The sequence below is a fragment of the Lemur catta genome, chromosome 5 (assembly GCF_020740605.2).
Source record: "Lemur catta isolate mLemCat1 chromosome 5, mLemCat1.pri, whole genome shotgun sequence".
In the NCBI taxonomy this organism is placed as follows: Eukaryota; Metazoa; Chordata; class Mammalia; order Primates; family Lemuridae; genus Lemur; species Lemur catta.
This window is the reverse complement of record NC_059132.1, coordinates 8312450-8332576: the sequence shown is the minus strand read 5'-3', so window position 1 is coordinate 8332576 and position 20127 is coordinate 8312450. Positions and strand designations below refer to the sequence as shown.

Sequence of the window (20127 nt, the reverse complement as noted above, 5' to 3'; positions counted from 1 at the left end):
GTATACAAACCAAGCCCCCCGAGCTAACTGCAAGCAGTGGCTGCCAGCGCAAGAGCCAGACTTAGGCCATGCTGCTGTGCTGAGGTCCGGGGCTACTGCATGGATACCACCAGCTCCTGCTCCCAGACCACCCTCCCACTGGCTCGGATGACATGGTCCCAAGCTAGCCGTGGCTTGTGCAAAGCAATCTGCTCCAAACCAAAAGAGGAAGGCAGTTGGGGTGCAGAAGGGGAACACAGGAGCCAACAGCCAACAGTCTCTGGTCTCTCCCCGGTTCATGGAATGGTCCTTGTCAAAAAGTCAAAAGATGCTAGCAGAGGACTCGGGTATCTATCAAAACTGGCCAACCCAGGCTGAGGCTACCACTCAGACTACAAACCGCTCCCTGGCCAGGCAAGAAAGAAACAGATGCGTCCAAAAGTCAGAACGCTGTGGGGAGGTAGGAAAGAACCGGCCACAGGCAGGCAGGAGAAAAAAGGAAGAGAATAATATTTGAGAGTGGAAGACAAAGCCCTCTAGGAGCCCCAGTGTGTGTGCATTGAGTGTGGGTGTGGCCGTACACAGCCTTATTTTAGTTAGAACGTTCCCCCAATCAGAACTCACCAAGAAAGGCCTGAGCAAAGAGTAACCGCCGGTTTGCTTCTCTACCCACCTGACAACCCTCCTGTGCCTCCCCGGAAGGCAAGAAAGACTCAAGCTGGACACTCACCTCAACAAAGTGGGAAAAAGGGGAAACGTAAGCCAGGCTTAGGAAAGCTCCCGGCGCACCTGTGCAGCCACGTTGCCGGGGCAGCTGCCAGCCAGCATCAGGGCGCGGCTCGTAAGGCACAACGGGGCCTTTGTGGAGCCTCTGCACAGGTGGACCCACTTAACCAGGGCAGGGCCTGTCCGCTTAGGGCCAGATGGGGACCCGACTTCATTGTCCGGTGGCACCGAGCACACCCCGCCACAGCGCAACCCTGAGAAGCTGGGGGAGGAGCCAACGCTCCGTGGGAGATTAGGTAATGGTGGCTGCTGGTGTGGAGCTGACACCGGGCTGCAGGCCAGAGAGGACAGCTGGGTGGAGCGAGAACCCCATGACTGGACCTGAAAAGTAACGCGCCTCGGGCTTGGCAGAGGAATCTTCCAGTGAAGCTACAGTGGATACCTGTGGTCTCGCTCGCTGGAAATCCTTTCCCCAGTCTCTGGGACAGCACGTCAGACTTGTTTTGGAGAACCTCCTTTCTCTGCTTGCACTCTTTGGGGTGCTTGTTACAGGCTGATCAGCCCCAACCCCTGGGCCCCACCCCAACCCCGCTGGCTCCTGGGTTCAAATTCCAACTCCACCATGTGTGGGATATATAACTAACCCTGAGTCAGTCGTGCAGCCTCAGTTGTCTCACCTGAGAGAAGTCACCCAGCTGTGGGTCAGGTAGGGAACCCCGTGAGGCACTTTGTATAAGCACTCTGCACATCGTCAGGTTCAGTTCCAGGCAAAACTGGGCTATTCTTTCCTAACACGTGAATCCTCCAGTAACAGAACCCAGGGAAGATAAGCCTGAATACCTGTGTTTGGAGCCCAGAGAAGTTAAAGGACTAACATAAAAGCACACAGCCACTAAGGAGGGGACATATGACTTAACTTAGTCCTGTGATCTGAGATCCCTGTAGCATGTGGGAACCCCACGCTGTCTCACCCTATTAAGATAAACCCCTCTGTGTTACTTGGGAGAATGAAGAGGACATAAAAAGGGAACTTTTCTACCCAAAAGCCACTATTTCTTGCCTATTTCAACCCAATAGGGTTGGTGGTGTCTTCCGTAGATTATCACCTTGGATATGCAGCTCCCCAGAGATTCATTTCGGGAGCCTTCCCTGTGATGCAGACAGGAATCTAACAGTACGTTCCAGCGAGAGGGGAGGGAAAGAGGAGAGGCTGGTGCTGGGGCTGAGCGCGTGCCAAGCTTCGTGGTCCCCTGCTCGTACAGCCCCGCTGCTTCATGCACAGGCAGTGCAAGACACAGCAAGGAGCCAAGCAGAGTCAAGAATATTTACTTTGCAGAAACATCTGTTGCTGGGAAAGCAGAATGCTGGCCAGTGTGCAGCGAAGTCGTAACTGTCAGCATCTGGAGAGGCCAAGTGTCTGCCTTCCAGAGTAGCTAGGCCAGGCGGGTAAGGGATATGGAAGCAGCTAGAAGTCGGGGCCTTGAGAGATACTCCCAAAGCCATCTGCCCACTCAGGGGCCAGAGGAAAGTGCCCTTTCTTCCCGGAGATGCCATGCTCTGCCTCAGCAGATACTAATCTGCACACGGTTTAAGAGAATTTAACCCAATAACGATCCTTCTTTTACTAAAACAGAAGGTTTACCTCAACCCTTTTAAAATTAGAACCTACCTTAATTTTAAACAAGTTTGGCCAGTAATACAAGTAATTTCCTTTTTCTCCTTGGGTAAAACTGAACATACATGTGCTCACACAAACATGCACACATGTGTACACCCACATAATGAAGGACTCAACATAACCTTATAACTATATTTATTTTCAGTGCATCTATTGCCTTTGTGACCTCCAAAGCTACCAAAATTTTGTATACTAACTACCCTTAAACATTGTTGCTACTCAGTCACATCTTTCTCGCCAGACTTAGAAAGTGATTATAGTTAATAAAGACTATTGCTGAGGTAAGAACTTGCAACAGGCTGCTTATAAGAAAAGAAAACCAACGTCCCAGGCTTTGTTAATCCCTCCCTTCTCTGAATACCAGTTACACTGCCTCACTACCTTGTATTTGGAATCACTCTGGAAATATTCAAGAATGGCTTCCTGTCATAATGCACAAAGAGTACCTAGGACAGGGCTGGACACAGGACCCCTCAAAACCTGCCATGCTGATCTGAGGGGGCACAGCAAGATAAGCTAGCTTATGGGTGGAGGGTCCCAGAGTCCCCAGAGAGGACCCATGACTGAGAGCCCAGAGATGGACACCAGCCCCCCAGAGACTACAGATTCAGTCCACACCCCCATCCCCAGGTAAAACTCAACACACTCAAAACCAAACTCTCCCTGCCCTCCCACCCACCCCCCGAGAGGGCCAGCAAAGGGTCTCCTCCTGCATCCCCAGCACAATGAAGGACACTGCCGTGCACCCACCACTCAAGTCAACACTGTGTGCCGTCCTTCACACGCAGCAGGCTCCTTCATGGGCAAGGTCCACCCCCAAGTCTGTCCACTTTGCCTCCTAAGCATTGCTCAACTCTGCCCACTCCTCCCCATCACTATCGGCAACTCCTAAAACCACATTTGCCTGGATAACTGCAACTGCCTCCTCTCTGGTCTCCCCACACCCACTTTTGTCCCTCCAGTCGGTTCTCCACCCAATCGTGGCAACAGCAGCAGTGAGTCCTGTGATGGCTTCCTGGAGCTCTGGGGACAAAGACCAAAGTCCCTCCCAAGGCCTGAGAGGCCCTGCAGGGTCTGATGCCCCTACTCCATCTCCGGGCTCCAGCTCCTCTGGCCTCTGCCCGTTCCTGGAGCATGCCCTAACTCCTACCTGCCACCATGTGCCTACTCTTTCCCTGCAGCCCTCAGCCCAAAAGTTCCTTCCTCCAGGAAGCCTTCCTTGACTTCTCTAACCAGGCCAAACCCAACCCTATTTTCCACTCCCTGAGTACTATGCACCTTTTCTTCAGAGCAACTTGTGCAAGTCTGGTTGGAGCTTGGTATAGGTAGGAATGTGCTTACTATTAACATGTAACCACCTCCCCTAATGTTGTCCACTGAGGAAGATTCCAACAGAGCTGGAGGGAGAGCCACCACCAACCAGCAGGAGCATGAAGAAAAACCTCTATACCAAGGGGCCCAGAGAAATGAGCCGCAAACAAGCCAGCTGCGGCCACAGCCATGTGTCCTCTTTTAGCCCAGTCTAACCCCAAGCCTGGATGGTGTTAAAACAGTTTTAAGAAGAGTCCCTAGAGATCTTTCTTTTCTCTCTCTCCATATTGGGCAAACTGAGAACAGAACATATCCCTTCAGCAACTGTGCTTGGACAAAGGCATTTCCCCCCAAGTCTGTATGTGGCATTTTTAAACCTAGTTCAATGTGCTTAACTTATTATAAGGAAGTGACGTTCCCTTGTTAAGTGCCATGCTGCACCCTGAACCCCTGCACTACACCAGCAAACAGAAATGGACCCTGTTCAAATCTTAGAACCAAACAAAATTCCCCACAGCGTGACGTGTGGTCTTACCTGTGGCCACTAGGTGGCAATCAACTATATCAGAGGAGGTGTGCTAAGACTGGAGGAGAAATGACAAGGCCAGTCTCCAGGTGGTGCTGAGGACAGGGCCTGTCCCGTGGAGGATGCACCCACCTGAGAAGGGAAACGGCCTATGGGTGCTGACTCAGCAGCTGGGGAAGGGGCCCTGGCCCCCAGGTGCGCAGAACTGCTCTAATGCATTCAGGGGCCTGTGCTCTTAGAAAGCATATTCGAGGCTGCGATGCAGAGGGGAAGGGGGAAGGAGATTAAGTCGCCGCCAACCTTTCCCTCACATCTTTTCACATCTGGCTTGAAAACCTCTCCTCTCCCCGAGGCAGATGATACGCCCACCAACCATGCCGGCCATAGCACCTTACATAACGTGTGTTCTGATTATACATCTGCATGCTTTTCCTGAGGCCATTTCCCTAAAACTGTATTTCCTAAATGAGGCCATAGTTAGCATCAACTCTGGAGAATTTGTTTTTCTAACCAGAGCGCTAAGGCTAATGAAATCTTCAGAGCTGATTTTGAAATCAAGTAGAACAAAGAAGTGTCACCCTTTCCAAGATGAGGTTTCTAATTCTATTTACATGGAAACATCCTTCAAGAATAATATAGGAAGCCCAAATCCACCTTAATCTACATCAAAATCACTATGAATATACTATGCATTCATTTATTGGGTACGTGCTATGTAACATGTACCTACTAAGTACTTTTAAATCCTTCCATCCTGACAAGCATCTTGTCATATTATTACCTCCATTTTGCAGATGTAGAAACTGAGGCTGAGAGGTTAAATAATCTGCCCAAGGTCATACAGCAAATGAGTGGTAGTATAAGAAATCTGGTCTCTCTGACTCCAAAACTCTTGACTACTATACTGACTAATTCACTCAAATATTTGAGAATCTGGCATCAATGTATTCAAAGAAAAGACTGCATGTAGACATTCCATATCCTTAAAGGGAATACAATTTAGAAGGGCCTAATCTGTATTTACGAAACTATAAATTAAGGTAGAATGTGCTAAGGTAATCAGAGAGTAGACAAAAATGGCTACAGAAGCACAAGCAGGATATTATTCCAGCCAGGGCCTTTGGAGGAAGCTTCGCAGAACAAAAAGAAGAGGGAGTGGCACGTGAGCTGAGCCTTCAGGTTCAGTACTATTTGGATGTGCAGAAACCGGGGGAGGTACGGAGCAGGGAGGTAGGTCTGGAAGGTAGAAGTGGAAACAAAGCACAAAGAGATGCAAAAGCAAAGGACCCACCCCAAAAGAGCAGGAAGTTCAGCTAGTGGACAGGGGGTAAGACTAGGAAGAAAGGCTAGAATCAAACCATGGAGGGACTTGAATGTTAAGTTAAAAAATTTTGGACTTCATCCCTTAAAGAAATGGGAGCCAGCTGAACACCACAGAGATGTACACCTCTAAGTCCCAGCTATTCCGGAGAATGAGCCAGGAGCATCACTTGAGCCCAGGAGTTTGAATCCAGTCAGCAGGGCAACATAGCGAGATCCCCCATCTCTTTGGGGAGAGGGGGAGAGGAAAGGGAAAAGAAAAAGGAAAAGAAACAGGAACAGGAACAGGCTGTTACACAGAGGAGTGACAAGATCAACTTAAACGTAGATTACTACGGAGCTGGCCCAGAATTTTGTTTTAGGACACCCACTCTAACTCCTCCATGCAACCACAGTCAAGGGGCATTCTCCCTGTAGGATAACTAGATGACAGACGACACTTCTCAACTGGACATTGTTACAGACCACTGGTCAGCCAGGAGATAAAGAAAGAGTATAAAATACAATTCAAAAACACTGCTCCCTATTGAAAACTCCAAGTTCAAGTTCTATAATGAATGATTAGTAACATTATCATTAGTTATACACAACTATATATAAAGGATGTATACAAATACATTTGTATTTCCAAAGTGCTATATTAGCTTTAGCTTTCCCTCATAAAAACATTGAGTTTTAGCGATAGCACCTGATTTTTTTTTTTTTTGGAGACAGGGTCTTGCTCTGTTGCCTGGGCTACAGTGCAGTGGCATCATCATAGCTCACTGCAACCTGGAACTCCTGGGCTCAAACTATCATCCTGCCCCAGTCTCCTGAGTAGCTGGGTCTACAGGTGCACACACCACCACGCTCAATTTTTTTTTTCCTATTTTTTCTGTAGAGATGAGATCTCCTTATATTACTCAGGCTGGTCTCCAACTCCTGGCCTCAAGTGATCCTCCTGCCTCAGCCTCCCAAAGTGCTGGTAATACAGGCATGAGCCACCATGCCCGGCCAGCTCTCGACCTTTTATGGATGAAGAAATAAAGGACTGGCTTAATGACAGTGCATGTCACATAGCAGGTGCTTAACAAACATTTGCTTAATCAATGACTGTTGTGTCAAGTGATTTAGTCAGCATCAGATCTATGATAAAAACTCAAGCCCCAAAGAGGCCGTTCCCAAACCTGAACTGCCCGGCCCTGACACAAAGCAGAAAGACACAAGAACAAAGGTACCTTCTTTAGAACAGCCGCGTTCACATGCTGCCCCAAGACGTGATAAGGCAGCAGAAGGTCAGCGCAGGCAAAACTCCCTCAAGGAAAACTGGGATGATTGGCTTCGTTGAAACAAAGAAACCCATTTTGAGGGGGACTAATCAAGTGAGGAAGCAAAAAAGAGAGGGTATTTCCAGGGAGCTCCAGTGCAAATACCACACGCAGAGCACGAATCGGGGGCAAGTTAGAGGACAGGACAATGACATGTGCGGTCACTGCAGACATGGGTTTAAATCCCGGGTCTCTCACTTCCTAGCTGTGTGACTTTGGGCAAATTACTGAATCTTTCCAAGCATCTATGTAACTGTGAGGATAACAGGTACCTCTCAGGGTTGTTGTGGGAATTTAACATAGGGGGTAAATGTCACAGAGAGCAGAGCACAAGGTAGCCCGGGGATGCCGATTCGCCCGCCTTCCCAGGAGCAGCGGCGGAGTGGAAGTTTACCAGCAGGTCAGAGAGAAGAGAACCAACAAAAGCAGAATCTTAATTAGCATCAGAATTAAGCAATTTTTCCTCATTGAGTCACCCAACTAATCAAATAACCCCATTCTAGTGAACTCCTAAAAACACATTTGAGTCCCTAATGGTTTTCCCTCAGATGCTTAGAAAACTCCTAATACATCTACAAATTTATTAATACAATTTCCTTTCACCCCCACAGATGAATGACAAGCAAAAACCCTGGTGGACTAAATAACACTATTTTTGAAACTGAACTAACTCAAAGCACTATGGGTTTCTTTTTGAGAAGTTTATTAAACTCAAGCGGTGGCTTTTAAATGCACTGGGGAAAGCGTGCTATCATCAAATCCTTTTTGTCAACTGCCTGGGGAGGCAGGCCAGCCCCAGACGAAAGGGATTTAAGAATTGAGTGTGCTAAGGTAACATCCAAGCTACCTGGTATTGACAGGGTTCACAGGCCCGAAGCGCTGGGCTTCCTGGGAAGGTGGTCCTTGGGCTTTGCCCCTAAGGTAGGCACATGTTTGGAAGGGAGGCAGCATTAAGAGGAGACCACATGAATCAGACCAAAGGTTCTGCAGGGAGAGCAGGTCAGACTCAGGCTGGGAAGACCAGAAGGGGCCAGATGGACAGAGCTAGAGGGTAGGCTGAGAATGGGGCAAGTGTTCCTCTCTCTCAACACCAAGCAGGAGAGCAGATGGGAGGAGGATCCTGGCTAGAGCCTCAAGACTTAGATTTTGCTTCTGGAATGCCCTCCCCTCTGCAGCAGAGCTTCTCAAGCTTTAAGGTGCACCCAATCACCTGGGGATCTTGTCAAAATGCCAGTTCTGATCCAGCAGGCCTGGGAACCTGAGGGGCTGCGATTCTAACAAAGTCCCAGGTGAAGGCAATGATGCTGGTCCAGGCACCACACTCTCCAAGGCGAGGGTCTGGACTCCCACTCAAGACCCCGAGACCAAGATTACAGCTTCTTTATCCCTGCAGCACAGTGCCTGGAACATACAGGACCCCAGTATATACTGGGGAAATGAATGAATGAATTCCTTGAGAGCACTGAAACTGCTGCAGACAAAATGGAAGAAAAGCTAGAATAACAACCATAAATGGGCCACCTCCTTACACAGTTGCAACTATAAGTGTGAACCCAGGGAAAGTTACTCGTCAGAGAAGTCATTTGAAAACCGGGGGGCTGAGCCAGTTGACCTTTAAGGTCCCTTCTAGCTCTAAGATTCCTTCCAAAGTACCTTTTCTGGGCCTTTTATTTGTTTTTAATGGGGAAGTTTATATACTGGATATCCCTACAGGAAGGCACACCTCTGTGTCATTCTCAGAGAGCAGGTTCCAAAAATCCAATTGAGAAAACACAGACTCTGTTAGTCTCAGCAAATAACCATAGCAACTAATACCCCCCAACTGAAATGATGTCTTCACAATGATGTGCTGGCTCAATTAGATTAAGAGGGTGACGTGTACCATCTGACAATTTATGGTCGTAAACTTACAGCAAAAGCCAGACCTTGTTGGAAGAGGTTTATAAGAAAGGTCTTGCCAACAAATCGAAGAAGGGACAAAGAGCCAGAAAAAATCAAGCAGATGAGTAAACTCGGGCAGGACAGCTCTCCCTGTCCCCAGTCCACACAGGCAGGACCCAAGCACCTGGATATGAATCCATAACTTGGTAAAACAGCTACAAATCCGAATCTGAGTATGACCACTTCCACCAGGGAGGTAGCAAGCAACAGCTGTTTTATCCTCTTTCTTTGCCTTTCTTCATGCATATTACAAAAGGAAAATGAACACTGCTACCTCAGAAAAGTCTACAGAAAGATTGACCAAAATAATTGTAAAGGTTTTAAATGAAAAAGAAGAAAACTGCAAAATAGTACATTACCGATGATAATGAATTTCCAACCACATCAATTTCTCCACAGGTCATCACGAATGCCAATCTTTCTGTTCCCAGGTCTCTAGATTGGAGTTAGAATCTGTGAATGAAAAACTCTGCATCTGTAAGTACTACACCTATTGTCTTTCTACACCCTTAGGCCTACCTCCAAGTACTACACCTATTGTCTTTCTACACCCTAAGGCCTACCTCTCCCAGTCCGATATTCACATTTGCCCTGAATAAATTTGGCCAAGCGAGAACCTCACTTGAAAAGCAGGAAAGAGAAGCCAAGGCCAGTCACCTCCCTGTAACCCCTGAGCCTTTTCTAGCAAAGAACAAAAAAAAAAAGAAGAACCACAAACCAACCAACAGCCCAGCCCCAAGAATCAGGGCTTACCTGGCATTCAACTGTCGTTAACTCAGAAAGTCACAGACAGCAGAACCTGGGGACACACAGTCAGCCACACTGCCGGCTGTTGTCACCAACAGCTAAGATGAAGTTGAGGGTAGTCAAGGAGAAAACAAGGCCCGGTGAGTCAACCGAGGCCTTCGACTAGCCAAATAGCTGAGATTCGTGGTTAGCAGACTCCCAGGATGCAAAATCTAGTCTCACCCACTTACAAGGTCCCTGCACTCGGTTCCCACCTGTATGAAAAGGAGCTACAAGGAAAGCTGCCTCCTGAGGTTGCTGTGAGAAAAGAGATGATGCCAGAAGTGCTTAGCACAGGGCCTGGCCTGCAGCAAGCACTCAACAAACCACAGGTATTATTATTTATATGTATATATATAATAAATACAATGCCAGGCTGATTTACTTCTATGTAAAAATGAGCGGACAGTGAAGCCACCCGGCCTCCTCTCACCCGTCTTCTAGTCCCTGCCACTTTGCCCTCCTCTCGCCCTCGTTCCCACGGGCTCCGTGCAGCATCATCGGGATGCAAACTGCATCAGCCTAATCCCTGAACGCAGCTCAGACACGCCTTGCCACCAATACCACAGGAAGCAAGGCAGTGGCTCCTCAACACCAGAATGAGTTCAATTAAAAAAGGAAAATCCACTCATCTCCCCCTGGATTAAATGAACGTTTCCGGAAGAAAAAAAAACGAGATTCTGAAGAAAGCCACACCTAATAACGTTCCCAGAAATTAGTTTCACTTTCTTTTATATCCCTGTTTAATTAGCCACTTCCCTGCTGCACCTCAGGGGAGGCTGGTGCTCCAGGGACCAAGCAGGGAAGTCCCAGAGGGCAAACATTCACCCTCCTCTTCGGTTCCCAAGAAATCCCCATGCACCCCACACCCCTCCTCCCTGCCCAACACTGTCTCCTCCCCAGCCTGGTCCCCAGTCCCAGTAAGAACTCATGCCCCAGCTAGTTCTCAAAGTACCCCTTGCTGCAGACCACCACAGAATTTGAGAGGCCAAAGATTGGGATTGAGCACCCTTGCAATAGACTCTCCTAGGTGCCTGCTGCCCCAGCCACTCGATCAAAATCTCCGGGGCTGGTGCCCAGGAATCTGGACTTCCCAGGCAGTTTTTATGCATGCTGAAGTTTGAGAAATGATATCCCCTAAACCTTCAGAACATCTAGTACCAAGTACCAATAATGGAACTGCACCAGGTTACAGAGGTGGAGCTCCACGGAGCAAGCCAGATCTTCTAATTCCTAACAGGTTTACAAATGTTCCCATAGCAGACAATTAATGCTCATGATAGAAGAAATCTAGGTGACAGCAGCGGTGGGAGGAGGAAACACCAGAATTCGTTTTAAAAATCACAGATTACAAAGCCTGTGTCTTTCAAAACACATTCTCAATCATGTCTCTCATTCTGCAGCCCACACAGCTGACCAGGAAGGCAGAACTCTGTTGGGGGTCTGGTTTGTAGAGCCCCAGCTCATGGCACCTGGAGCTGATGAACAGCCCTGGTGCTGACTGTCCACAAACCCATCCGGAAACCAGGCTTCCCCTAGAAGGAGCAGCTGCCTTAAGCACCTGGGGAGCCAAGCACTTTTGGACTATGGGCCTGGGCGGGGGATGCCAATACAAGCTCTGCTCAGCTAATCTTCTCTGAGCCTACAAACAGCAAACCGGACACACAGACTCAAGTGAAGCCAGGATGCAGCTCACAGGGCAGCTGAAAAATGGGAGTGCCTGAGGTCTAGGCAGGGCAGCTTCACGGGCATGCAACCTAGATAGTTACACCAGGCCCCATGCTCAGAAGGGCCTGCTTGGTTTAATACTCTGCTACAGCTGTCTTGAAATGGTTAATAGTTTTATCTTCGGACTTGCATTTTGTGAGTGACGTCGGGTGGGACAGTGGGGCATGCAGGTGTGCAGAGGAGAATGTGTACTACCTGGGTGTCATGCATGACTGCTGGAATTCCTTTTGGCCCATGTGCACATGTGCTTGTGAAGCCCATGAGCATGGAATTATGGGGGACCCAGGATGGGTGGGAGCTCAGGAGACTCAAAGTGAGTGTGTTGTGTCTACAACTGAGTAAGCAACCGCTGACAGCCCCCGAGGGCCCATCATGCCTTCTATCTCAACCAGAACTTGCCAGATGCAAGGGGAAGGCCATGACATTCTAAGACACACAAACTGCCCAGGAACCCTAGCAGAACCTTTCTTTCTTTCTCCTGTTATTTCCCTGGATAAGCCAGCCAGTGACACTGACCAAGGTGACATAGGACAGGGATAACCTATAGTCCCTTTCCTTTCAGTCCTTCCTTACTCACCAGTAAGCCAAAGGTAGAGCATGTTGAAAGAATATGTGTACATCAAGAAGTGAAATACAGTTATTTTGTGCATTTTCACTGTTCTTGGAAGAATGAAATAAATGCACATGAGCTACAAAATACGGATTTTATAATCTTGGTGATTCTGCATACAAGTCAGATGATCTTATATTTACATTTAAAATTGGCATTGACAATATAAAGATGAACAGAATTCACACTAATAATTTAAATTTTTAATTTTTCTTTTTTAGAACAACATTAAATAGCAAATTAAAAACACCATGATAAGTCAAGAGACATACCAGAAAAGAAAGAAAGAAACTTTCTATTTTAATGCCTTTATAACAGTACTTACGTCTGCTTTTTGAAAAGGAGCCCCACAGATTAAGTAGCCAGGCCTGGGCACAGGAACATCCTGAGATTGCTCTTCCACCTCAGTTAACTCCCCTCTCCTCCTACGGGTACCTGAGTCCAGGCGACCATCACCTCTGGCCTGGACTCCTAATTGGCCTCCCGCTTCCTCCCTGCTCCCCTCCAGACCATTTGTCACTCAGCTGCCCAGAACGACCTATTCAAAAGGCAGATCTGATCTTGTCACCACCACTCCCCATAACCCCCCAATTATAACTCTTCCCATTTCCCTCAAGACAAATCTGACCAGGACCTACAAAGTCTGCCTCGTCTGCCCACCCACTGGCCTTGCCATCACTCTGTTTCCCAACCCCACTGGCCAACTCTCAGATTCTCAAAGGGCCTGGGATCCCACTATCCACAAAGCCTGGTGCATCCTGTGCCCTCTGCCTGGGCAAACTGTGCCAGGTAACATCAGGTAAATGCAGAGCCATCCTTTCTAACACATCGAGTATCACTTGAGGGAAAAACACACTGGTGCGCGCACAGAAAAAACACATGCCCATTGATTTGGCTTTTGAAGTTCACCTGCGTCAGATCACCCCAGACTTAACAAATCAGAAATTCTGAGAATCAAATCTGAAAATCTGCCTTTTTAATAAATTATCCAGATGATTCCTATGCACAGTACATTTAAGAACCACTGTTACAGGAAGACATTGCACATAATGTGTAAATACCGGGGAACTAGAAGAAGCTAATACCACAGAACCTGAGAAAGCAGAGAACAAGAAAGAAAAGGAAAGCAATGTCCTGTAGACCCGGAAAGTCCCTGGCAACACACCTCCAAGAAAGCAGCAGGAAACTGTTCCCAGAGGAGAGAAGAGCCATGGAAAAACCCTAGGCCATTGTTCACGAGGGTCATTAATTACTTTGGCTATTTACAATCTCATGGACACTTCCTCCTATCTCAAGGTGCTCCTGGGACACTCAGTAAGAAACCCTGACATGCTCCCTCGCCGCAGGAAGAACACAGTGACCCTGAGCCAGGGACCTGCGATGGGCAGGGCCACCTCTCACGGTCGCACAGTTTCTTCTCGGCATCTGGAAGAGTCCTGTACCCAGGAGCCCTCACCAGGGACTGGAATCCCAGCAGCTGCTGGACCACCCTGCCCCCAGCCGGCCTCACCGCCTCTGTCGACCCAGAAATGTTGGGGAATGAGAAGATTCGAGCAGAATCCTCCCAGCACCTCTCCACCAACTTTGATATCCCTTCCTGTAGTACAGTGAATAGTGTTCCCGAGATTCATGTCCACCCGGAACATTAGAATATGACCTTATTTGGAAATGGGATCTTTGCAGATGGAATTAGTTAAAATGAGGTCATACTAGACTGGGGTGGGCCCTAAATCCAATGACTGGTGTTCCTATAAGAGGAGGAGAAGACACACAGACTCACAGGAAAGACGGCCCTGTGAAGATGGAGGCAGAAACCAGAGTGATGCAGCTACAAGCCAAGGAACACCAAGGACTGCCAGGAGCCACCAAAAGCTAGAAGAGGCAAGGAATGGCTTCCCTAGAGCCTTCAGAGAGAACATGGTCCTGCTGACACCTTGATTTCAGATTCTGGCCTCTAGGACAGTAAGAAAATAAATTTCTGTTGTTTTAAGCCAGCCAGTTTGTGGTACAGCCGTCCCTCGGTATCCACAGGGGATTGATTCCCAGGACTCCCCACAGATACCAAAATCCATGGATGCTCGAGTCCCTTACATAAAATGCTGTAGTATTTGCACATAACCTACACACATTCTTCCATATACTTTAAATCATCTCAAGATTATTTGTAATACCTAATATAATATAAATGCTATATAAGTAGTTGTTATACTGTATTCTTTAGGAAACAATGGCAAGAAAAAGCCTGTACATGATCAGTACAGATACAATTTTTTTCCAAATATTTTTGATCTTCACTTGGTTTAATCCATGGATGTGGGACCCCTAGATACAGAGGGCCAAATTGTAATTTGTTATGGCAGCGCAAGGAACCTAACATACCTCCTTTCTTAGGAAGCCTGAGCTTTAAAGTCATATTATTACCAAAACTTGGGGATTCTGCCACAACAAATAAAGGAAACTTTGCCCTTCCAACACTGTAGGTGGTCTGCCCCAGACCAGAGCCACCCGCCCACTGGGCAGCCCAAGTCCTTCCCAGATCAGTGCTCTCCCACCCCAACTGACACTACCAACCAACCAACACCCCTGACCAACACCTGGCTCCCTCCAGGAACCCCTTCAAGATGTGGCTTCATACACACTGCCCCGGCCAGCCCTCCACTGGCCCAGGCTGGTTACTCCCAACCAGCTCTTTCCACACTTGCTCAGCATGGGCAGCTCTGAGAGGGCAGAGACCAGGTCAGTCTGGCACATGACCATAACCCAGTGCTCACCGCAGCTCGGCACACAGGAGCAAACAGACAGCTATTAGTAACCTAACGGCAGGTACAGATGCCCCCTGCTCTTCACCACTTAGGCCAGAAATGGGGTCTGTCTGCTGTGTGACTTCTCACAGCTGTGATTATACTTCTGCTAAAGGAGTATACTATACTATAAAGATCACTCATTGATTGTTATTCATTCAAAAACTGTGCATCATGTACCTATGTGCCTGATATAAGTCACTGGAAAAGACAAGCAAAGAGCAGACCCAGCCCATGCCTTCATGGCATTACAAATGGGGGTGGCAGGGTGTCTAAGTCAGTCTTAACAACCTCGAATCAAAGATGAAAAACGATATAGCAATCTTGCTCACGAGCCTCTCTCCCCATTAAATTATGTCCTGCTCAGTGTTCCCAGGGCCTGGAACAGTGCCTGGCACGTAACAGGCAATCAATAGTGCTAGATGGATGGAGGATGAATAAACTGAGGATGGATGGATGAATGGCACGAACAGTGTCTGGTGCATAACAGGCAGCCAATAATGATGACCAGAATGAAGGATGGGTGGATATCTAGGGAGCCAAGCACCTGGGATGAAATTTGCACAAGGCACAATTTAAAAGCACAAAAGATGCCAGAGCCCTCTAAGCGCTACCTCTGAAACCTCCACCTCATTTCATCCCAGACCAACCAGCTGCCTCCTGGCATCTGAAACGGTAATTCTAAATGAATCTGGTATGCCACCTCTAGTGTAAACACTGAGTAGAAAAACAGCTTCACCAACACAGATGTGCTTTAGCTTGTTTCCTTCCCTCCCCTTTCTCTCTGTAATGGGAGATTTAAAAGCCTGTTCTGCCAGTCCTCAGCCACAGAGAGTATTTACCGTTCTAAAATGTCAACTTCACTCTTGCCAAAACGTACACCAAATACCACTGCCGGGTTGTGTCATTCTTAATTATTATTTTTGTGATGATTCTTCCTTTGTCTACTGCCTTAAAAGAGACTTCTCTCTGAGGGAACCAGAGCTGACTCTGAAAATTTCATTGTCATATGGGGCAGGGGGCGGATAATACCACAAGCTGAAGGAGCAAAGAAGGGATCTGAGGGTCCTTCTAGCAGCATATCTACTTAAAGCCCCCTTCTCTGGTTGCCTGCAGCAGAGAAACCGTTTGCAACAAAACAAAACCAAAAAACAGAATCCCACCTAAACATTTTACCTTCCACAAAGCAGCTGGATCTCAGAATGACAGAGGAAGTGTCCTCACGAGACTCATCTTTGGGTCTGGCTTGAATCACGTTAGATTCCCTGCATTTCCAGGGTCTACTTGGTCCCACATCAGTAAAGAAGTTAAAGTAATTCAGATCCTAGGGGGCCTTTCTTCCCTTTGATTTCCCTTTGCTGAAGGTAAGAACAACTCAATCTCTGAGAACAACTTGGTTTCCTTTGCTTCCAATTCAGGCCCAGCAGTGCCATGTATTTATTCTGGCAATAAGTTCATCCATTCATCCTTTAACTCTTCACCGAGCAGCTCCTATGTTGCCAGGGACTGTAGGTGGCAAGGAGAATAAAACACTGAACAAAACTGACATAGTCCTTGTGTTCCCCAAACCTGCAACCTAGTGGACACAGATACTCAAAAAGTACACACTCTAAATATTGCAAATTTCAGTGGCAAGAATGTAAAAATGCAAATGCAGGCTAAAAGGAATGGTGTGAGGAGGGGCAAAGCAGATTCCCACTACCTCCACTATGAGGTAGCAAGCCACGCCCAAGGCCACGGTGGAGGTGGCTTATCGGCTACAGAGAAATAAAACACTTTAGAGAAAGGCAACAAAAATTCCAGTATGGTGGTGGTGGCTTCACAGATGTACACAGGTGACAAAATCTATCAAACTGTACAATTAAACACATGTAGTTTTTTGTGTAACAATTAAGCTTTTAAAAAAATATTAATCTCCCCAATATTATGCCACCTACTCTCACGATCTCCAGGATCATGAAGGTTTCTGTAGTCATAAACTAACAAAAATGACCTGGCTACACCAAGCATACCACCCTGCCATACTGTTGTTCTTGATCTGCTCACAGCTTCTTTTATTAGTTCAATAAGTATTTACTAAGCATCTACTATGGGCCAGATACTATCCATTTGTGTTCCCCATTACACTACAAACAACATCCTGCATAACCCAGCTCGCCTGGAGTTTGTAACCTCCTGCAATCGCAGAATCAAGAAGAAAAGATAAGCGCTGTCTACATAGTGAGAAGGGCCTGCAGCATTCTCACAACATGGAATCAAGGCTACTGCGAAGGATTTCCAACATCATGATAGACGACAACTTGTTGAAAGCTTACTATGTGTGGGCTCCTATCTGCTTCAAAGATATTATTCATCTAATTCTCCCAAGATCCCTTTGAGTAGATATTAGTGTTTAAATCCATGTTATAAATGGGCAAATTGCTAGTAAGCGATAGAACCAAGATATAAACCTAGGAGCCTGACTCTAGGACCCACAATTTAAAAATCTAAGCTACGCCACCATAAGGATAAGTCGTCCACCAACTGCCCCAGAAAGCCACTTTACAAGTGATTCCCTGGGCCAAACTGTGAGACTCAGCTGACACTGTTCTCTGCTGAGCAGATTCTCTGGCCTCCCCTATCAGTACGTGCACCACCTTTGGAGCTTGATAAAGGCAAGTTTGAGAAAGGAGGGAGATCAAAGGTTTCTAAGAGGAGGCCTCTGTAAGGGAGAGACTGACTCTGACATCTGTGCCAAAGGAAGGGCTCAGTGTCGTGGCGCTTCAATGGGACAGGGAGAGACAGCAGCTCGGCTTCCTGGCTGCAGGCAGATAGCACACAGGGCTTCTAGATGGTAAACTTTTCTGCTTTGTTGGTCTTTTAGAACACAAGTCAGTCACAAACTTACTGGGTGAGATCATGGTTGTAATGACAGAGGCCCAGAGGAACACAGACCTCCTCCGGATCAAAGAACCTTCCCACTGTCCCCATCCGGGACTCGCAACAGAATCATGTAAAGTCAATCCAACTGCTGGCAGCCCACGGGCAGCAAGAAGCCAAAATGCATCAACATGTGAGAATGCATGTGAGATGTGGATAAAAATCCCTGTGGTTACAAGCCATAGGCATCTGTATTAATAGCAGGACTGCTATAATTAGTCATTTAGGGAAAAATAAAATAAAACAAATCTGCTCCAAGACAGCCTCCCGGAAGAAATCAAACTCTGAATTTTGTGAGTGCTGTACGGATGGTTTTAAGAATCCAGATCCTGCCACGCTGACTTTCTTTCCCAAGAATGCCTCTGACCTTAGCCAGCAGTCACATTTGGTAAAGAGGAGTTGAGCAACGCCTGTAAGGAGGACAAGTTCCATGTTCACAGAGGACAATGAGGTCTCCTGGACAATACCCACTAACAACTGTGAACATCCCACAATACAGCAAAAGCTACATGACTCCCACATGAGACCTGTTGCTTCTAAACTACCCCTGGTTGCTCAGACCCCCTAACTGGTCAAGACGTCCCCCCGATTCATTGCTGCTCTCTTCTGCTCACCTCACTCACAGGACCCTTTCTTTTCTCATTAACATTTCTCTGCACAGTATTATCATTACCTGCCTCTTTGCAGAAAACCTAGCAAACCCTCTAGCACACAAGTACCTATCACTATTCTATCAAGCTCTGGAGGGAGAAAGACAGCAAACCCAAACTATTGCTAGAGGACAGTTTAATCTCTATCCTCTGGTCAAAGTGAATCATCTTTCCAAGGTTGGGGAGGGAGTGTATGCCTACGTAGACTGGACCCTGGAAATACACAGAAAAGCCTGCTACAACTTAGGCAAGTCTCCTAACCTCTCTGGACCTCAGTATGACAAACTGTGAAATTACTAGGCAGAAATAAAGTCAGCCTGGCAAAGATGCGATGGAAGAGTATCCCATGCACAAGGAACACCGGGACCACAAGGCCACACAGTGGGGGAAGCACTCTGTAGAGAGGGTGGGGTGGGAGGCCCACACGGGGCCTCGGCATTAGAACCCACTCTACACAGCAGCCTGCAGGCACCAGTTCTATCAGTGATCCATAAACAGTTGGAGTTGCCTTCTGATTACGGAGGCAAAACTCAGGTCTCTTGCATGAGCCTATGAGGGACAGGAAGCCAAACTTCTCATAATAAAACTGAACTATTAAAAATATAATCTCAAACCTGGATATGGTAGAATGATGTTTTGCTAACAACCTAATGCCTGATGTGATCTTAGCTAATGTCAAAAATGTACATTCTATGTGAATAAAAATACAAAATCCACCCATCTGTAAAACAAATTATTTTAACATCAAATCCGCCCTGATTAATCTGTAGTTTAAACTGTTCATGACTCAGGTGATACAGAAATCTTCTTGCGGCCTGGCTGACTCTGCGCACTGAGCTTATCCACTGCTCTAATGCTAGACATTTGCACAGTAGGAATACCAGCTATAATATGTTCTCTTGAAAGTTCTTTCAAATCCATTCAACATCCAGCTCATAGCTATTCTTTACATATATGAAGCACAGGTGCTGCACAACACAAAATCAAAACCACATGCAGCCTTTAAGAAGAAGGGAGGAGGACAGAAACGGGATGAACAGAGGCCCTACTATGTGTCTGACCCTGACATACATTTCCTTCAACCGTGCCAACAGCTCAATCAGGTGGGCCATCATTATTCCTATTTTAGGGAGAGACTGAGGCTCAGAGACATTAAGAAACTTTTCCACAATTACATACCTAATAACTTCAAAAGTTTGCATTCAAATACAGGTCTGACTCCCAAGTTTATACTCTTAACTACTATAACATGCTTCAAAAATACAGAATAGATTAAAAAAAAAAAAGCTGGTTGCAAGAAAAAAACAAGCAGTAAGTAGCATAGACAGACAGACATAATTTGTAATGAGTACAGACAGAGGAGAAACTGTCCCCGATTAGGAAGGTGATATTTCCCTAAGAAAGAGGTATTTAAGCTGGTTGCTGAGGGCTCCACCGAGGAAAAATGGGCAGAATAAGCCCTGCAGGAAGAGGGGGCAACTTAAACAAAAGCACAAAGGCAAGGGGCATCACATCGGCTTCAGGGCAGGAGACAGCAGAGCCAAAACAAGGGGCGAGGCCAAGGAGGAGGTGGAGAGGCAGGTGGTGCTCTGTGGAGCCGTGGGGGAAGCAAGGAGGGCAGGGGGCAGCAGGGGGCTGAAGCACAGACCAGAGGCCCCCAGAGATGAAGGGAAGAAAGCTCTAGTCGGGGGTCTCTGCCTGGGGTGCAGGTTAGGGATGGGTGAGGGTCTGAACCGGCAGTGGCTCACATGGCGAGAAGGGTTTAGAACACCAATGATGTCTGGAGACCAAGTGGGGGGAAAGAAACTATCACGTGGCTTCAGCGATTGAGCCAGGGCGACTGAG

The 20127-nt window shown here is 47.2% G+C and overlaps 1 protein-coding gene across 5 annotated transcripts in view; it reads right to left on the bottom strand.

The window, feature by feature from the left end:
• The window catches only part of ARHGAP26 (Rho GTPase activating protein 26), a 371806-nt gene that overhangs the window by 275957 nt on the left and 75722 nt on the right, over window positions 1-20127 (bottom strand). Inside the window, exons 1-2 of one of the 5 annotated variants that reach the window (XM_045551099.1) lie at window positions 9542-9575; window positions 9148-9223 (exon numbers count right to left, since the gene is read on the bottom strand). The exons of 3 other annotated variants lie outside the window; for them this stretch is intronic. The gene's annotated coding sequence lies outside the window, so the exon portion shown is untranslated. Of the gene's footprint in view, window positions 1-9147; window positions 9242-9541; window positions 9576-20127 lie in introns of those variants that run through there. One more of the 5 variants, XM_045551098.1, reaches the window with a different exon arrangement.